The sequence below is a fragment of the Bufo bufo genome, chromosome 7 (genome assembly GCF_905171765.1).
Source record: "Bufo bufo chromosome 7, aBufBuf1.1, whole genome shotgun sequence".
In the NCBI taxonomy this organism is placed as follows: Eukaryota; Metazoa; Chordata; class Amphibia; order Anura; family Bufonidae; genus Bufo; species Bufo bufo.
This window is the reverse complement of record NC_053395.1, coordinates 21,054,861-21,072,601: the sequence shown is the minus strand read 5'-3', so window position 1 is coordinate 21,072,601 and position 17,741 is coordinate 21,054,861. Positions and strand designations below refer to the sequence as shown.

Sequence of the window (17,741 nt, the reverse complement as noted above, 5' to 3'; positions counted from 1 at the left end):
CAGCTGAGAATTTACTGCATCCGGCACTGCTTTAACTTTGATTTCTTTCAACATATTTTTTGTTATATGGCATGGGGGGGGGGGGGGGGGGGGGAAACTGAGGATACTACACCAAGTGTTTTTGTTTGTAGTCGATCTTTATTATCGCTGGCATATCTTGTGTTCGTGGGGGCCTCATGTTCGAGTTTCGCCTAAGGCCTCACAAAGTCTAGAGCCGCCTCTGAACCTAAGGCTCTCCAGCTGTTGCAAAACTACAACTCCCAGCATGCCCACACAGCCTACAGCTATCAGCCTACAGCAGGTCATGGTGGGAGTTGTAGTTTTGCGACAGCTGGAGAGCCGCAGGTTGGCCATCCCTAGTCTAATGTTTCTACTGGTGGATTAAAGGGGTTGTGCCATGATTAATGTGAAACACGAGAACATCATACAGTACATGACAGCCTCCTAACAGAGCTAGAACCGGCCCTGTGCCTCACATGGACCCAGAAATCTCCTCATTCATTGCTCCAATTGCTCTGCCAGATTTATGCCAAGCTCAGGCGGCGTGTCCTTCTCTCCTTGTAACCGTCACAGCTTCTAACAGACTGAGCATGTGCGACCACCTCAGCGAGGTGGACAGAGAAGTAAGGAAAAGTGCAATCGGCAGGTGGCGCTATACAGGTACATTTTATTGAATTCAGTGCAATTACAGAAGTATTCGGATCCGGGTGCTGGTTTGAAAAAATTTCGAATATTTTCCATGGGGCAACCCCTTTAAGGTACCGGCCCCTTTAATAAGAATTAACCCTCTATAGTATAAGCCAACATCCTGCCTAAGCTGCTTTCAAGGCATTACACTCCATACTCCATACTGATGAGGGGCAAACACCCCGAATTAGCAGTTTACAGATGGATATCTGACTTGGCTATTCTCCCTTGTCATGTCCCAAGGCTTGTTAGAAAGTCGGACTCTGACTCACAGGGAGTCAGTTCCACAAGGTGGCGCTGGCGAGATGGCTCACTTTCCCTGGAAGATACCTCTTTGCACTATATGTATTATAGCACAGATTCCAGATGTACCCCCCCTCCCTCCCTCCCACCATGTTTGTTAAAATGAAATGCCGAAAGCCACAACGTGGCAGCATCGGAATGAGTTTGGCAGCAGCAGCGGCGGCGATGATGGCCCCCGCTCCCTTTAGACGGAGGGACAGGCAGGATTGGTGTTGTTGCTATGGAATTAGATTAGAATCCATCATAAAAGGATGAATAGACACATCATAGCGTCTCCGCCGCAGCTGCTGATTGTATTACTGGGGAGGATCGGCGCTCATCCTGAGCTACGCAATCAGGGAGCAATATGAAGAGACGGGCACCTGGGAATGGAGGAGGGGGGGGGGTACGTGAACACGGGCATGGCATAATCTGCGGGACGTCGCCAGGAACGCGCAGAACAGCTTGTCGTGCCTACCAGCCCACACCAATTACATGGGCACTGTTGCATAACCACTCTGTCCTGGATCCAAATCTCGCTACCCTTTACAAAGAGTATTTCCACCCCCAGAATATTCGGGATCAAGAATGAGGCTTTGCTGCATCTCAGACTACTTCAAGCCTGACAACCGTTCTATGTGAGGGTTGTCACTTTTTTAACACTCCCATGCAGAAGTGCCATGACTATGATATCATGTCCCTAATGTGACACTTATACGTGAAAAATGCGGTGGCCGCCCTATTCAGGCTTTCTGTTGTGTAGGGCAAGGGTGGACTGGCCATAGACCCTACAGTGAAATTTCCCTGTGGGCTTATGCTGGGGGGGCGGGGGGCGAGCCCTCCTCACGGCTATCAGCCAGCTACATAACGATCTGGTGCACTCAGTATTAATTAATATAGGAGCAGCAGGTACTTATGCACCGGGACCGTGGCTGCAGGTGCCCCCCTGAATTCAACTGCATTGCTGTCTGGAAAATTTGGTTCTGCTGGGCTGGTATTTTGTACTGAAATGTGGTTTTTGGTTCTGCTGGGGTGGTATTTTGTGCTGCACTGTGGTATTTGGTTCTGCTAGGGCGGTATTTTGTGCTACACTGTGGTATTTGGTTCTGCTGGGGCGGTATTTTGTGCTGCACTGTGGTATTTGGTTCTGCTGGAGTGGTATTTTGTGCTGCACTGTGGTATTTGGTTCTGCTGGGGTGAAATTTTGTGCTGCACTGTGGTAGCTGGTTCTGCTGGGGCGGTATTTTGTGCTACACTGTGGTATCTGGTTCTGCTGGGGCGGTATTTTGTGCTGCACTGTGTTATTTGGTTCTGCTGGGGTGGTATTTTGTGCTGCACTGTGGTATTTGGTTCTGCTAGGGCGGTATTTTGTGCTGCACTGTGTTATTTGGTTCTGTTGGGGCGGTATTTTGTGCTGCATTGTGTTTTTTGGTACTGCTAGCGTGGTATTTTGTGCTACACTGTGGTATTTGGTTCTGCTGGGGCGGTATTTTGTGCTGCACTCTGTTATTTGGTTCTGCTGGGGCGGTATTTTGTGCTGTACTGTGTTTTTTGGTTCTGCTGGGGCGGTATTTTGTGCTGCCCTCTGTTATTTGGTTCTGCTGGGGCGGTATTTTGTGCTGCACTGTGGTATTTGGTTCTGCTAGGGCGGTATTTTGTGCTGCCCTGTGGTATCTGGTTCTGTTGGGGCGGTATTTTGTGCTGCATTGTGTTTTTTGGTTCGGCTGGGGCGGTATTTTGTGCTGCCCTCTGTTATTTGGTTCTGCTGGGGCGGTATTTTGTGCTGCCCTCTGTTATTTGGTTCTGCTGGGGCGGTATTTTGTGCTGCCCTATGGTATTGCTATCCCTGCTTACTCATGTTGTACCGCCTTCTGTCCTGTTGGACCTGTCAACAACATGGGGCCCCTTTTAGTTTTTTTCCAGGGCTACTTTAAGTTCCCGGTCCGCCCCTGGTGTGCGGGAAGGGAACTGACAACCAATACAAGCTGTGGCTGTCCCCTCAGCCGTTAGAGGTTTTTGAAATTGAAGAGCAGGTGTCATTCATAATAAATGACTGTTTTATTAAAATGCGTGCCTTAAAGGACAACTCCACCCGAAGCTGAAAATTCCGTAATCTTCACATCGAACCTCTCTGAAATGATAATTCCTTGTGGGGTTGCCTTGTTTTTGTCTCAAATTTAGCAAGAGTTTATAATATGACCTCAACATTACTGAAATTACAGCCAGCAGGGAGGAAATCACAGGAGATTCCACATACGGCATTTGGGTGGAGTTCCCCTTTAAAACTTTTTTTTTCGTAATTATTTTGTATTTCTATAGAAATCGGGCTTAGAGCTTACAGATAAAATAAGATGTATATGGCACGTACAGTATAGAGGTCCCATAGAGAAGACTGACCCCGTCCCAGAGTGTAGTAGACATCTAGAGGGCTTCCTGCCACACTGTAACATTAGCAAATAATGGCAGGGTTAAGTCCTATAAGACATAAGGGGACCAAATGCGTTAGTCCCTCCATTGCCAGGATTGAGGGTGGGGCTTATGTCATGGAAGGGGAAGGAGGGGTAGTCTTTAATTTTGCTATAGGCCTTGTCTTGTGGTCCCGATGGGACCCCCCCAATGTTGTAAGATACTGACCATGAGCCACCCATAAAAAAAAAAAAAAAAAACAGCAGGGTAATAAATAAAAAATCTGCACCTTGTAAAAATCTTTAACCGCAAACCCCGACATCATCATCTTCTACCTGCGGACAACATGGCCGCCCCATTAATCCAGCTCTCAGAGGACACGGGACAACCCGGCAGCTGTGTTTGGGCGGAGGCCACCGCAAAAAGTGCTTGCTCCAACAACTTCTCCCGTGCCATGAAAACACAGCAAATTCTTTCCTGTGACTTTTAGACCAGATCGGGGTTTATATTTTCATCAGAATACACAGCAAAGCCCGACAGTTCAAGTACTACAACCCCCAGCAAGTATGAAGCCTCTGCCGCCACTTCCACCCAGGTGGTTGTCACCCTACACCGCCATACCTCGAAATGGCAAATGGGTCTAATTATGTAACTAGGCAGATATCCATTCAGTAATCCAGAAAAGCTGGACTTGCCGCCCCTGCGGGATCTGTGATGGCGGCCATATTGGATGTATAATTCACAAGCCTTCAGTTTTGTTTAGCACCCCCGGGAGGGCAGTGGTCAGTCAGTAGATGACACTCTACTCCCTGGATCAGGCATTGTCAGGAACGCAACAGTCCCAGCGGGAAGGTTGATTTCAATCCCCATTTGCAGGACATTTTAAGCGAGAAAGTGCAGGGTGCACGCAGCTCATATCTGAGTTTTGCGGATTCGCGGTTTGCCATGTCGTGTGTATAGGGCCTAATAGAGGTCAACTTCACGGGACAATACCACGAGGGTGGCTGGGCGGTATGGAAAGTTCTAACACTTGCTGACAGATTCCACTTGGATTTCGTGATTTATATTTTTTTTCATATTTTTCCGTCAGGAAAGGCTTCACCTTTTTAGATAATATATATATTAACAAACACAAAAATCATGAAAATAGAAAAAAAAAATGTAAAAACTTACAAAAATGAATAAACAATAAAAACATTTGTTAATTTGTTGCACTTAATTTTTAGACAGATTTTTGTAGAGACTAGGGGAGATTGATCAAAACTGGCGTAAAGGAAAACTGGCCTTGTTTACCCGTTGCAACCAGATTGGACCTTTCTATTTTCAGATTAAAGGATCAATTAGATTGGTTGTGTGACACAGTGAGAGGTTTGTTCTGGGAAAACAAGTATTTTCCTCCCAGCATGTGCTGCTGGGCTGATTTACAACCAGGCGAGGTCAAATACTGGATCGGATTTTAAATGCTGGTCTGGGTTTTGGCAGCACCTGGCTGTCCTTAAATAGGCAGCTGGGATCTGGGAGCCTTGTGTCTGGATGAAGGTTTGCTACCTGTTTGGCGTAAAAACAGGTTGGTGCTGCTATGAGCAAGGACTCTTCGAGGCAGTGTTGGTGCATGGTGTGAATTAGCACCAACACCACAAGGTAACTTTTTGTTTGAATATGACTGTTTGTTTTGTCACTTGCTTAAAGTGTGAATAAAACACTGAACTGTTTGATCCAAAGAACTTGTTGTTGCCTCTATACTGCGTCCGCTAATCCTGTCTACCAGAGCGAGCCCCCACAATTGGTGGAGGATGCGGGCAAGCGCAGTGAGGCTGGCATGAAGGTCGAAATATTTTTGTTTTTCCGGGCACGGTTGTATGTCTTACATCAAACCAGTGAGATTACAACCCGTGTCTCTCGACAAAATGGAAGCTATCGTGAAAGCCCTCGTGGAGGCTAACTTGCAACAGCGGGAGGCTAATAAGCAGCAGCAGGAAACCAACCAGCTGCTATTGCAACATGTGATGGCTTTACAAGCGGCAGGAGCGTCCCAGAACGTCCACGATGCCTGAAAAGCGGTAGGTGCAGCGATCCCTAAGATGACCCCCCTCAGACGACGTCGAGACCTATCCGGCGGTGTTCAAAAAGGTGGCCGTGAGGGAGAGACTACCCCGAGATCAGTGGGAGGAGGTTGTCGCTCCATTTCTGGCATCCGGACCCCAGCAGGTGCTTTTCGACTTACCAGATGATCAAGCGGCCGATTACACAACAGAAAAGGGTGATATTCTGGCAAGACTGGGGGTGAATGTCTTGGTCCGGGCCCAGCAGGTGCATTAATGCGAGTTTAACCCAGCTGAACCCGTGAGACCTCAGTAGTATGATCTGTTACACCGGTTGCAAAAATGGCTGCAGCCTGACGTGCTGAGTTCCACTGCTATTCTGGACCATCTGTTGGCTGATGTATTCTGGAGGGCCTTGCCGTACCCTCTCCAGCACTGGATCGGCCAGGTGTCTCCTGGTAATGCCCTTGAGATGGTCGACCTGGTGGAGTGCTGTGAGGCTACCACGACTCTACAGGGGGGTTCTTTTGGGAGGGGGGCAGCAAAACCCTGGAAATCTCTACCCCAGACCCGGCGACTTGTGCCAGCAAAACCCGCCGGGGATATACTCCCTACAGACCTACAGGCCACATAAGGGCCGACTGTCCCCATCGGGGCGAACCCATGGATACTAACTATGGTTACCGCCAGTCCTTGTATGCCAGGAAGCTATGTGCAACAGGTACCCCAGAGACTATAGACAATAGTCACCTGTGCCAGATGGAAGTGGGAGACACTCTGGCGGTAGCTCTGCTGGACTCAGGGAATCTGGTGTCCCTGGTAAGAGCTTCCCTGGTGCAGCCCGACGAGTATACTGGCTGGAAAGTCGGGGTCATATGCATCCATGGAGACTTAAAAGACTCTCTCGCCGCCCTGGTGTCTCTAACCACAGGGGCTGGCAGATGGACTCATGAAATGGCCGTTCCCACCAATTTACATTATGAACTCATAATAGGGAGAGACTATCTGGCACTTTGGCCTGCTATGAGAGTAACTGATACCCATGAGACAGGGGCAACCCTAGCAGAGTTGCCCGGTTCAGGGGGGAGACCAGAACCCTGGGAACCTGAGATCGAAGGGCCAGCAGTAGGGGTGACCGCCACTTCAGTGGAAAAGGGGGAGACAACCCCACTAAGTGTGATGGTGGGAGACGTGGAGGACTTGCCATCGGGTCTTGAATTGGCAGACCTCAATGTCTCCGGGGATAATTGGGACCCAACCCTATCCTGCACCTGGGAAAATGTGTTAATAGTAGATGCTGAACCACAACAACCTGGGGCAGAGTCAGTGTTTCTCTGTTTTGTGGTTCATCAAGCTTGTGTTAGATCTAGTCTACCAACATGTTCTTGGGGGTCACCTGGGGCTGCAGAAAACTCAGGATCGTATTCTACAGCGGTTTTACTGGCCCAGCATATTCAAAGAAGTGGAAGAGTTTTGTAAGTCTTGCCCAACCTGCCAGACAACTAGCCTCCAGCCACATTTCCGTAGTCCCCTAGTACTTCTCCCGATTATCGAAGTACCGTTTGACCAAATAGCTATGGACCTCATAGGCCCAATACCGAAGTCCGCCAGAGGGCATCAACACATCTTAGTCAATCTAGACTCTGCCACTCGGTACCCGGAGGCGGTGCCACTGCGACATACCTCGGCCAAACTCATAGCTAAGGAATTAATGGAGATATTTTCCCGAGTAGGACTACCGAAAGAGGTTCTGACCAACCAAGGGACCCCTTTTATGTCCAAGGTGATGAGGGAACTCTGTAAGTTTCTGCACATAAAACAACTACAGACGTCCGTTTACCATCCGCAAACGGACGGTCTGGTAGAACGGTTTAACCAAACATTACAAAATATGTTGAAAAAGGTAGTGTCTAAAGATGGGAAGGACAGGGACCTCCTTCTGCCCTATCTCATGTTCGCAGTGCGAGAGGTACCCCAGGCCTCTACTGGGTTCTCGCCCTTCGAACTGCTATATGGCAGACACCCTCGCAGTCTCTTGGATGTGGCCAAAGAGGCGTTGAAACAACAACCCACCTCACATAAGTGTCATTTAGTACGTTACCCAGATGCAAGATGGGATAGAGACAGTGTTGCCTCTTGTTAGGGAGCATATGGAGGCAGCTCAGCGAGCCCAGAGTCGGGTCTATAATCGGCAGGCTCGGGTCCGAATCTTTAACCCGGGTGATCGGGTTTTGGCTCTGGTGCCGACCGTGGACAGTAAGTTCCTGGCTAGGTGGCAGGGGCCCTACGAGGTATTCAAGAAAATTGGAGATGTAAACTACAAGGTACACCAGCCAGGGCGGCGAAAGCCGGAGCAGGTTTACCATGTGAATTTACTCAAACCGTGGAAAGATAGGGAAACCTGTACAGAAGGCAGCTCGCGGCCGGGTTTTCTAGGAGAAGAGGTACCGGCCCCTCGGTCTGATGCAAGAGAGGCGGCTGCCACAGTAAAAATTGCTGACAGCCTCTCCTCTAAACAGACTCAGGAGGCCAGGGAGTTCGTTAGTCGGAACACGGATGTGTTCTCGGACCTCCCTGGACGCACTTCCATAATCCAGCATGACATTGTCACTGAGCTAAAACCATACCGGGTGCCCGAGGCTCGGCGACAAGCCATATCGAGGAGGTGCAGCTAATGCTGCAGCTAGATGTCATTGAGTCGTCAAAAAGTGAGTGGGCCAGTATTATAGTATTGATACCCAGGCTGGATGGGACGTTGCGGTTTTGTAACGACTTTCGAAAACTTAACGAGGTTTCCAAATTCGATGCGTATCCCATGCCCGGGTGGATGAGCTAATCGAGAGGTTAGGACAAGCCCGGTATTTTTCTGTTTTGGACCTCACGAAAGGGAGAGGCTGCCAAAGAGAAAACTGCCTTCATCACGCCTGAGGGGCTGTGTCAATATAAGGTCTTACCCTTTGGTCTGCATGGCGCCCGTCACCATTCAATGGCTCATGGACATCGTGCTTCGTCTACATCATCGGTACGCTTCTGCTTACCTGGACGATATTGTCATCCACAGTACCGACTGGGAAAGTCACCTACCCAAAGTGCAGGCTGTAGTGGACTCCCTTTGGAGGTATTTTCCTCCCAGCATGTGCTGCTGGGCTGATTTACAGCCAGGTGAGGTTAAATACCAGACCGGATTTTAAATGCCGGTCCGGGTTTTGGCAGCACCTGGTTGTCCTTAAATAGGCAGCTGGGCTCAGAAGCCAGGTCTCTGTGTTGGGATCTGGGAGCCTTGTGTCTGGATAAAGGCTTGCTACCTGTTTGGCGTAAAAACAGGTTGGTGCTGCTATCAGCAAGGACTCTTTGAGGCAGAATTGCCGCATGGTGTGAATTACCACCAACACCGCAAGGTGACTTTTTGTTTAAATATGACTATTTGTTGTGTCACTTGTCTAAAGTGTGAATAAAACACTGAACTGTTTGATCCAAAGAACTTGTTGTTGCCTCTGTACTGTGTCCGCTAATCCTCTCTACCAGAGCGAGTCCCCACAGTTGCTATGGGCAACTGAGCTAGTTTTCCTTTACGCTAGTAATGATAAATCCCCCCCATTCTCTAACAGAAATCTGTCAAAAATGTTTTGAATGCCCTTTAAATCTGTCTTGGTAATGGATCCTGTCCAATATGGTGGATCCTGGACGTATAGTATACCCTCATACGTAAAAAAAAAACACAAAAAAAAACCAGCCTCCTTCAGGTTACGTCTTCCTACCTAGCTGATCAATATCCACGTTGTCTCTGTTTTACCTGCAGGGACTAAGGGCAGCCTGAGCTGTAAACAGGTTGTCGGGGGCGAGCTGGGAACGCGTATCTGTGCAGAGCGTTTCCTATCAGGCGTGCAGAACATCGCGCCTGTAACTTTATCGCCTTGCATCTGTGCAGCGAATCAGCGCGCTCTTGTTCCCTTCCAGTAAACACGCTCTAATCCATCTTACAGGAGGTGTGCAAACACCAGCCAGGAAGTAAAGATCACTACGTGTTAAGGACATGAGGTAACCACGGCAACGTCACCTCAGGAAAATTGTGACCGCCACGCGAGCTGTTGGCCGGCTGGGGACAGGGTAAAAATATGGACATATTTAAAAATAGTCACGTATACCCCTGTATATACCAGATAGACGCTCCTACTGTAGCTAGCACTGGTCTTCAAGGACTAGAGCCATATTCGTTTTTCTTGAAATTTTTAATTTTTCCTTCACTTCCAGTGACAAAAATTGCAAAAAATTAAAAATACCGCCATGCTTATATGAATTGCCTACATTCATATAAGCATGGCGGTATTTTTAATTTGCCTACATATGCCTTACGCCTACATATCATGGCCTTATGTTTACTCCCAAAAACTTTTCCTAAATTTTCAAATTTTATTTTTTTACTTATTCTACGGGGAAGGCTGCTGTAATAAAGCCTTCGAAACATAATAAGTGTTGCTGTCCCTTTAAGGGTGCACGCCACCGACCTTGCGATTGATTTCGCGTGACCTCCAGACGGATTTTTTAAACCCATGTCACACACCGCCTAATGACGTTAAGGGGATGCACTGGCCGCCTGCCAAAAAGTAACAGACCCTGTCACCTCTAAAGAAAGGGACAGCTGGGGACCCCCTCCCCTCCCCATTCAAGTACCGTTCCGCACAACGAATAGGTGATTAACCCGGGACGTGACCAGAATGCGAACTGGCACTCGCTTTGGACAATTTAACCCCTGACCCCATTCACCCTCTCATATACAGTGGTGGCCCATAGGTAGGTTCTGTAGGTTGTCTTTGCCTTATTCCTTCATGATCTTAGATTTTTCACAAATTTGTATGGCAAAAAAACTATATTTTACTGTATAGTTAAAAAATATATTACTTTTTTTTTATTAAAAAACCTGAATTGATTTCCGTTGTTCTGTTCTGTCATGCTGCACAGTCCAATAAAAGAAAAAAAGTAAATTTTTTTTGCTTTTTGCCCTACAGTCAGTTTTTTTATTACATTCTTTAAAGGGATTCTGTCACCTCCTTCCACTGTATTTAACCAATGCTGATGCAATACCATCATTAAAATTACACCTTTGTCATGGTTATCCATCTTCCCGGATGTGTTCAGTATGCTAATGAGCCTCAAAGTGCCCAGCGGGGCATCAACAACAGTTCAAGTAGCCCAAACCGCCTCCTCCAAGAGCCCAAGCCTTCTTCCTCCAAGAGCCTAAGCTCACCTCCTCCAAGAACCTGAGCCCACTTCCTTCAAGAGCCCAAGCCACCTCCTCCAAGAGCCCAAGCCTGCTTCCTCCAAGAGCCTAAGCTCACCTCCTTCAAGAACCCAAGCCCGCTTCCTTCAAGAGCCCAATTCTGCCTCCTCCAAAAGCCCAAACCCGTCTCCTCCAAGAGCCCAAACCCGTCTCCTCCAAGAGCCCAAACCCGTCTCCTCCAAGAGCCCAAACCCGTCTCCTCCAAGAGCCCAAACCCGTCTCCTCCAAGAGCCCAAACCCGTCTCCTCCAAGAGCCCAAACCCGTCTCCTCCAAGAGCTCAAACCCGTCTCCTCCAAGAGCCCAAACCCGTCTCCTCCAAGAGCCCAAACCAGTCTCCTCCAAGAGCCCAAACCAGTCTCCTCCAAGAGCCCAAACCAGTCTCCTCCAAGAGCCCAAACCCGTCTCCTCCAAGAGCCCAAACCCGTCTCCTCCAAGAGCCCAAACCAGTCTCCTCCAAGAGCCCAAACCAGTCTCCTCCAAGAGCCCAAACCCGTCTCCTCCAAGAGCCCAAACCCGTCTCCTCCAAGAGCCCAAACCCGTCTCCTCCAAGAGCCCAAACCCGTCTCCTCCAAGAGCCCAAACCCGTCTCCTCCAAGAGCCCAAACCCATCTCCTCCAAGAGCCCAAACCCATCTCCTCCAAGAGCCCAAACCCATCTCCTCCAAGAGCCCACACCCATCTCCCCCATGAGCCCAAGTCCGCCTCCTCCTAAGAGCCAAAGCCTACCTACTCCAAGAGTCCAAGGCTGCCTCCTCCAAGAGTCCAAGTCTGCCTTCCTCCAGAGCCCAAGCCCGCCTCCTGCAAGAACCCAAGGCGCCTCCTTCAAGAGCCCAAACCCGTCTCCTCCAAGAGCCCAAGTCCGCCTTCCCAAAGAGTCCAAACCTGCCAAATCCAAGAGCCAAAGACTGCCTCCTCCTAAGAGCCGAAGACTGCCTCCTCCAAGAGCTCAAACCCACCAACAACAAGAGCCCAAGCCTGTCTCCTCCAAGAGCCCAAGCCTGCGTTCTCCAAGAACACAAGCCTGCCTCCTCCAAGAGCCTAAGCCCGCCTCCTCCAAGAGTCCAAGTCCACCTCTCTCAAGTGCCCAAGTCCGCCTCTTCACTTGTTCCTAGTATCTCCCCTCTCCCCGAATTCCAGTCCACTCCCTCCTCTGCAACATCACTATTTTCTTTAAACTCCATCTCAGGCTGCCTCAGTGAAATCTTGCGTTGTCAACGGCTCGGTGCATGCGCTGTACCTACAGCCAGATGCCCAATGCAGGGAAGTCACTGTGCAAACACAGGAATTTTCTTGTTCTGCACTTGCATGAGATTTCGTTGAGGAAGATGCTGACCTGGGGGCGGAGTTAAATGAAAATGGTGATGTCGCAGAGGAGGGGGTCGACTGAAAGGTGCAAGGGAAAGGTATTGGGAACAAGTGAAGAGGAGGGCTTAGGCTCTTGGAGAAGGAGGGCTTGGCATTGGCTAAATATAATAAAAGTAGATCACAGATTCCCTTTAAAGGGGTTTTCCGACATTTTTTAACCAATGACTCAGCATAGGTCATCAGTATATGATCGTGTGGGTCCGACACCCGAGACCCCCGCCGATCAGCTGTTTGAGATGGCAGTAGTACAGCGGCCTTCCCTCTGCTCACCAAGCACAGCGCCGTACATTGTATAGTGGCTGTACTTGGTATTGCGCTCAGCCCATTGACTTCTATGGGGCTGTGCTGCGCCTAGGCCCTGCGACCCATGAACTTGGCCTAGGAAAAGCTGTGAGAAGGCCGTGCCTTCTCAAACAGCTGATCAGTGGGGGTTTCAGGTGTCGAACCCCCACTGATCAGATACTGATGAACTGGAAGGGTCATCATCAGTTAAAAAATCTTGGAAAGCCCCTTAAAATGATGTCGTTCTCATTAGTAGAGATGGCAATTTTTTGTGTGGGGAGTCGATGCAGCCAGAAGCCCCATGTCAGCTGCAAACCTTCCACACAACCCATGTCATACATAGAACAGGGGGGCTCATAGCAAAGATCCAAATTGGCCCCCATTATACTGCTGGGTTTGGCCTCTCAGGACAGGATGGCTTTATGGTTTCTTCTAGAGATAAGCGAATTTCATATTTTGAAATTTGTTCACGCTTCCTTTCCTGGTATAAGCTGAACTGCGTTATGGATTCTGCTACCACGGACCATAACGCAGTTCTATGACGGAATGCATAACGGAATGCCTTCAGAGGCATTCCGTCATAATAGAAGTCTATGGGCTGCAAAACGGATCCGTCCCGTTTCCGTTATGCAGGAGAGGACACCCCTGCATAATGAAAACGGGCAGATGCGTTTTGCAGCCCATAGACTTCTATTATGACAGAATGAATAACGAAATGCTTCTAAAGGGGTTCCGTTATGCACTCCATCTTAGAATTGCCTTATGGTCCGTGGTAAGAGTCCATAACGCAATTCACCTTTTACCAGAAAACTAAGCGTGAATAAATTTCATAAGTGGAAATTCGCTCATCTCTAGTTGCTTCCCCCCCCCCCTTCTCACCCCCTTGCTTTCTCACAGAACTGGAGCAGTTGCCCACAGCAACCAATCAGATGGATCCTTTCATCTGCTAAAGGAGCTCTGGAAGATAAAAGGTGGAATCGGATTGGTTGCTATGGCTAACTACGTTTCCTTAGCACCAGCCTTGATAAATGGCCCCCGTTAGGTATAGGACTCTGGCCTGTGAATTCACAGAGAACGTCCGATATCACGGGAGGTGCGCAGCTCTGTCTGTGATTCGGATTTCCGGAGAATTTACTAGCTGCCTGCGTGCAGGTGATGGGTTCGCAAAGCTCCCACAATTATTAGGCAATTTTTAGATTTGGCGTCTGTCGCGTCTCCTGAAATATTAATGCAGATGGCGGTGCTAGAAATAATGCGTATTCTGCGTATTTTTGTACAAAACCCCCCCCCACAAAAATGTATTATGTAGAAAATGGCGTCGGGGGTGGGTGTCAATCATGCCGCTGTGTCGCATGCCTGCTTAATTTTTAATGACTGTGAAGACCATGGAGGGAGGGGGCACGTTGCTCTGTAAAGCCGGCAGCCCCTTCAGGACCTCTTCTTCTGAGGCGTCCTGTCTAATGGAGGGTTATTGAGAGGAATTCAGAACGACCCAAGGGGCTCCACGGCTTGTTGTGGCGTACGGCCTCATCTCTCTGGCTACACAGGGAGTAACCCGGAAGGGATAGCTGTAGAACTACAACTCCCAGCGTGCTCAGCTGGACATGGACAATTCAGAGAGGCCTAATTTCACTTGGGGGAGGGGAATGGCTACACGTAAAGTCTAGTTTTCCGCCATTCGGCACTCAGGTGAATACAATCTATTGCTCTCTGTTATCAGTCATTTCTGATCCTCTTCGGAGGTGCCAAGCCTCGGTGTTGTTCCACTTTAAGGCGGGAAAACTGAGGACAACGGAAATCTAGAAAATCTATCATTTCCTGACATGTCAACAGCCTGGCAACAGTAACTGGGTTGTCAGCGTAAATCATGGGTTAATAAAATTAGGGGGAAAAAAACTGTTGCATTTTCAAGATGGCGGATGGGCAGCTGGCCTAATGCCATGACATCACCTTTGTGTATATTTTTCATTCTTTTATTATATTTTAGGAAAAAAATTGAAAAAAATTAAATTTTAGTCAGGAGAAAGTCTAATGACTCCAATTACGCAGCCCCTCGTCGCACCTGATCTGCATATTTACTCTGCCCCCATTACAAGTCGCCTGCCAGTTACATGGGGAACATCTGGAGAAAGGGAGCGACAGTGCCGTGGGGAAGGTGGGACGCGCTTTTTGTCAGAGGGGGCAGCGGCGGCCCACGAGATTGACAGGTGGTGATTACCTCATTGAAGACATCGCTAGATGAGATGTCAGGAGCGGCCGCGTCCAAACAGAGAAGCAATTAGATCCCGGCTCTCCCGAACGCCGCTGCGTGATTTATTTATTTATCACTTCCCATCCCTCATCCTGGTCGCACACCGCAGTGTCACATTATCCACCACTTTACTCTTGTAAGGGGGGGGGGGGGATATTTTTTTTCATAAAGGCGTTAAGCCTTAGAAAACAAACAACCATGGTCAAATCGTAATAGAACTGGACACTACTGACCCATGAGTAGTCACAGACTGACTACGGGAATGGCGGCTATAAACGACGAAACATGGCCACAGAGGTGAATATATGCTGCTACTGACGCGGCTGGCATTCGCCACGAGGTCGCACCTTGGTAAAACAAGCTCACAGGGAAACCGATGGAACAGGTTTCGATTAGTTAGGACTGATCCTTTTAGCGGCCTAGATATAACAGAAATCAGCCTTGTTGCCCATAGCAACTGGAGTCCAAGTTTCCGAGATAGGCTAGGAAATAAAAGCTAAACTCTGATTGGTTGCCAGGGAGAACCACTTTTTCACAGTTCAGCAGGAGAAACACAAAAACGGGGCACTCCGTCAAATGTTCCAATATATATTAATTATTACAATGTTCCTTCTTAAAGGGGTTGTGTAGAATAAAAAAAAAATGGCTGCTTTCTTTCAAAAAGCAGCACCAGGCCTGTCTACCGCTTGTATGTAGTACTGCAGTTCAGCCCCTTTCCATCCAGTGCTGCATACTAGCCACCACCTGGCAGCACGAAGGTCTAGTGTTGTCACCCACACAGCGAGGTCACTGGTGCTAAGCAACACCTGTCAAATATTCTGCAGTATGGCTGAAAGACTATTCATCAGGGCAGGTGCCACTCACCCGTAGATCTCCAGCTTTTGCAAAACTACAACTCTCAGTATGTTGAGAGCTGCAGAGCATGCTGGAAGTGGCAGTCTCACAAAAGGCACTCTCTATAATAAATGAGAGGAGCGCTACAAGAAGCTAGTCCGCTAAATTTAGCACCTTCTGGTGAATTCTGATTGGAGGAATGAACTCAGTATGGCTGCCCAGCCGGGCACACCCGTGGACAGCGAGATGCCCGTGATTAGGGCAATGTAACATTTCTAGGCGAATGGGGGTTAATTTGCAGACACCTGTTCATCGTAGACTCCTCTCCTGCACAATTTGGAGGCGAGATTTTTAACATTTTGGCTTGGCGTAACAAGACGCCGTAGCTTAGCAGATATCCATTACCTGAAATAATCTACTGATATCAATTTTAAGAGATCAAAGCAAAATGCTCCATTTTGGAGGCCAAAAACAGAACGTCACTTGGACCCATATCAAGCGGCCATTTTGTGTGCTATTCCACTGTGTGTCATATAGCAACCAATCAGATGCTAGCTTTCAGTTTTCTAACCTGCACTGGCAAGGCGAAAGCTGCGATCTGATTGGTCTCTGATGCCATTTATCAAATCTGTTGCTAAGGAAAAGCTGGCTTACTTGGCCCTAAAAACCAATCAGATTCCATGTTTCATTTTTCAAAGCTCCTTTGGAATATGAAAGAATCAATATGATTGGTTGCTATGGGCAACTAAGCCAGTTTTCCCTAGCACAAATTTTTCATAAATACCCCCTATTGAATTTTATAAATGAGGCTTGAAACACGCGCTCCACCGATTTTGTATCTGAGAGAGCTGAGTGACAACGATATTTGCACAACTGGTTGGAGACGCCATCCAGGACTATATTGGTGATACACTTAAATCCTTTGGGCAACATGGACATTGTCCGTCACCTTGTCCAAGAGGTTGGAAACTACCCCAAGAGAGCCAAAATCAGCATGGCAAAAGGACGGACACAAATGCCAGTAAGCATCCCAAAGCCAATAGTCACCAAATGAATCGTCATATTTATCAATGAATTGCGTCCTCCGTTCTAACAACATGCAGATTTAGGGAAACTGTCTAAAAGAAAAACTGTCTTTGTTGCCCACAGCAACCAATCAGAGATCAGCTTTCATTTTCCAAGAGCGGAATAGGAAATGAAAGCAGCGCTGTGATTGGTTGCTATGGGCAGCAAAGAGTTTTTCTTTTAGATCCCCAAGGAGGGCTTCACCTATCAAACCTAGCTGCCCTTAGCAACCAATCAGAGCTCAGCTTTCATTTCTAAAACTGCTCTGGTAAAATAAAAGCTGCGCTGTGATTGGTTGCTATGGGTATTTTGATGCTGCACCCATACCTTGTGCCAGGAAAGGCCCCGATGCATTAAATGAACCCATAGGCACTTGATAGAGCAACGGAGGCCAAAAGAGTGTTTTTCAGCCTCCGTTTGGCAGCATCTGCTGAAGTTTCTATTTTTAATGCATGGAATAGCGCAAGCGGTGTGAAAAGAGCCTTAGGGGCCATTCACATCTCCTTTTTGCTGTACGTCAAACGGATACGATTGTAAACAAAAAAAAAAGAAAAAACGTATAGAAATGTATGTCTTGATGTACCCATAGACTATAATTGCAAAGAATGGGAAACAGATGGCAATACACTTCCATCCATCCATTAAACATATCCGTTTTTTTCAGATATTGACTTCAAATCTTTAAATCTTTATTTTAAAAAAGGATTCACAAAACGTAGGTTTTTTGTTAAAAAAACCAGACACAAAGGTATTGAAACATATGCACATCCGTCAAACACGGATCCGTTAAAAAAAAAAAGGATAGATAACGACAAAATTTCATATGTTTCTGTACAGATTTTTTTTTTACTGTAGGTCTAAATGTATTCGCCTGACGTACAGCAACCACGAGATGTGAACAGGCCCTTAGTAGTTTGGTCGTTGGGATTTGTGACTAAAACAATAGAAAATTTGATTTCTGAAGTGAATTTTTTTTTCAACTGAAACTAAACCATTAAGGAAATTGCAATCTATGGTAGAGCTATACAACGCATGTTAGAAAAAGAAAAAAAAAACATATATTTTTTTAATTTTGTTGTTTTATGTAATTGACGCCATTGTTTCCGTGGTCCGTGATAGGTTGTGAGAAAAGAATCATGATTTAACCCCTTAATCCGTTTCCTTCCACATCTCCGTCTCTCCTATGAATTCCTCTCCCCCGCTCGCCAACTTCAGATCCCCTGATGCACGTTCAGAGACATATGGTGAC

The 17,741-nt window shown here is 47.7% G+C and overlaps 1 protein-coding gene across 4 annotated transcripts in view; it reads right to left on the bottom strand.

The window, feature by feature from the left end:
* Positions 1-17,741, bottom strand: part of RAI1 (retinoic acid induced 1) — a 118,045-nt gene that overhangs the window by 37,706 nt on the left and 62,598 nt on the right. The window contains exon 1 of one of the 4 annotated variants that reach the window (XM_040441000.1): positions 9,211-9,295. The exons of the other annotated variants lie outside the window; for them this stretch is intronic. The gene's annotated coding sequence lies outside the window, so the exon portion shown is untranslated. Of the gene's footprint in view, positions 1-9,210; positions 9,296-17,741 lie in introns of those variants that run through there. 4 annotated transcript variants of the gene reach the window in all.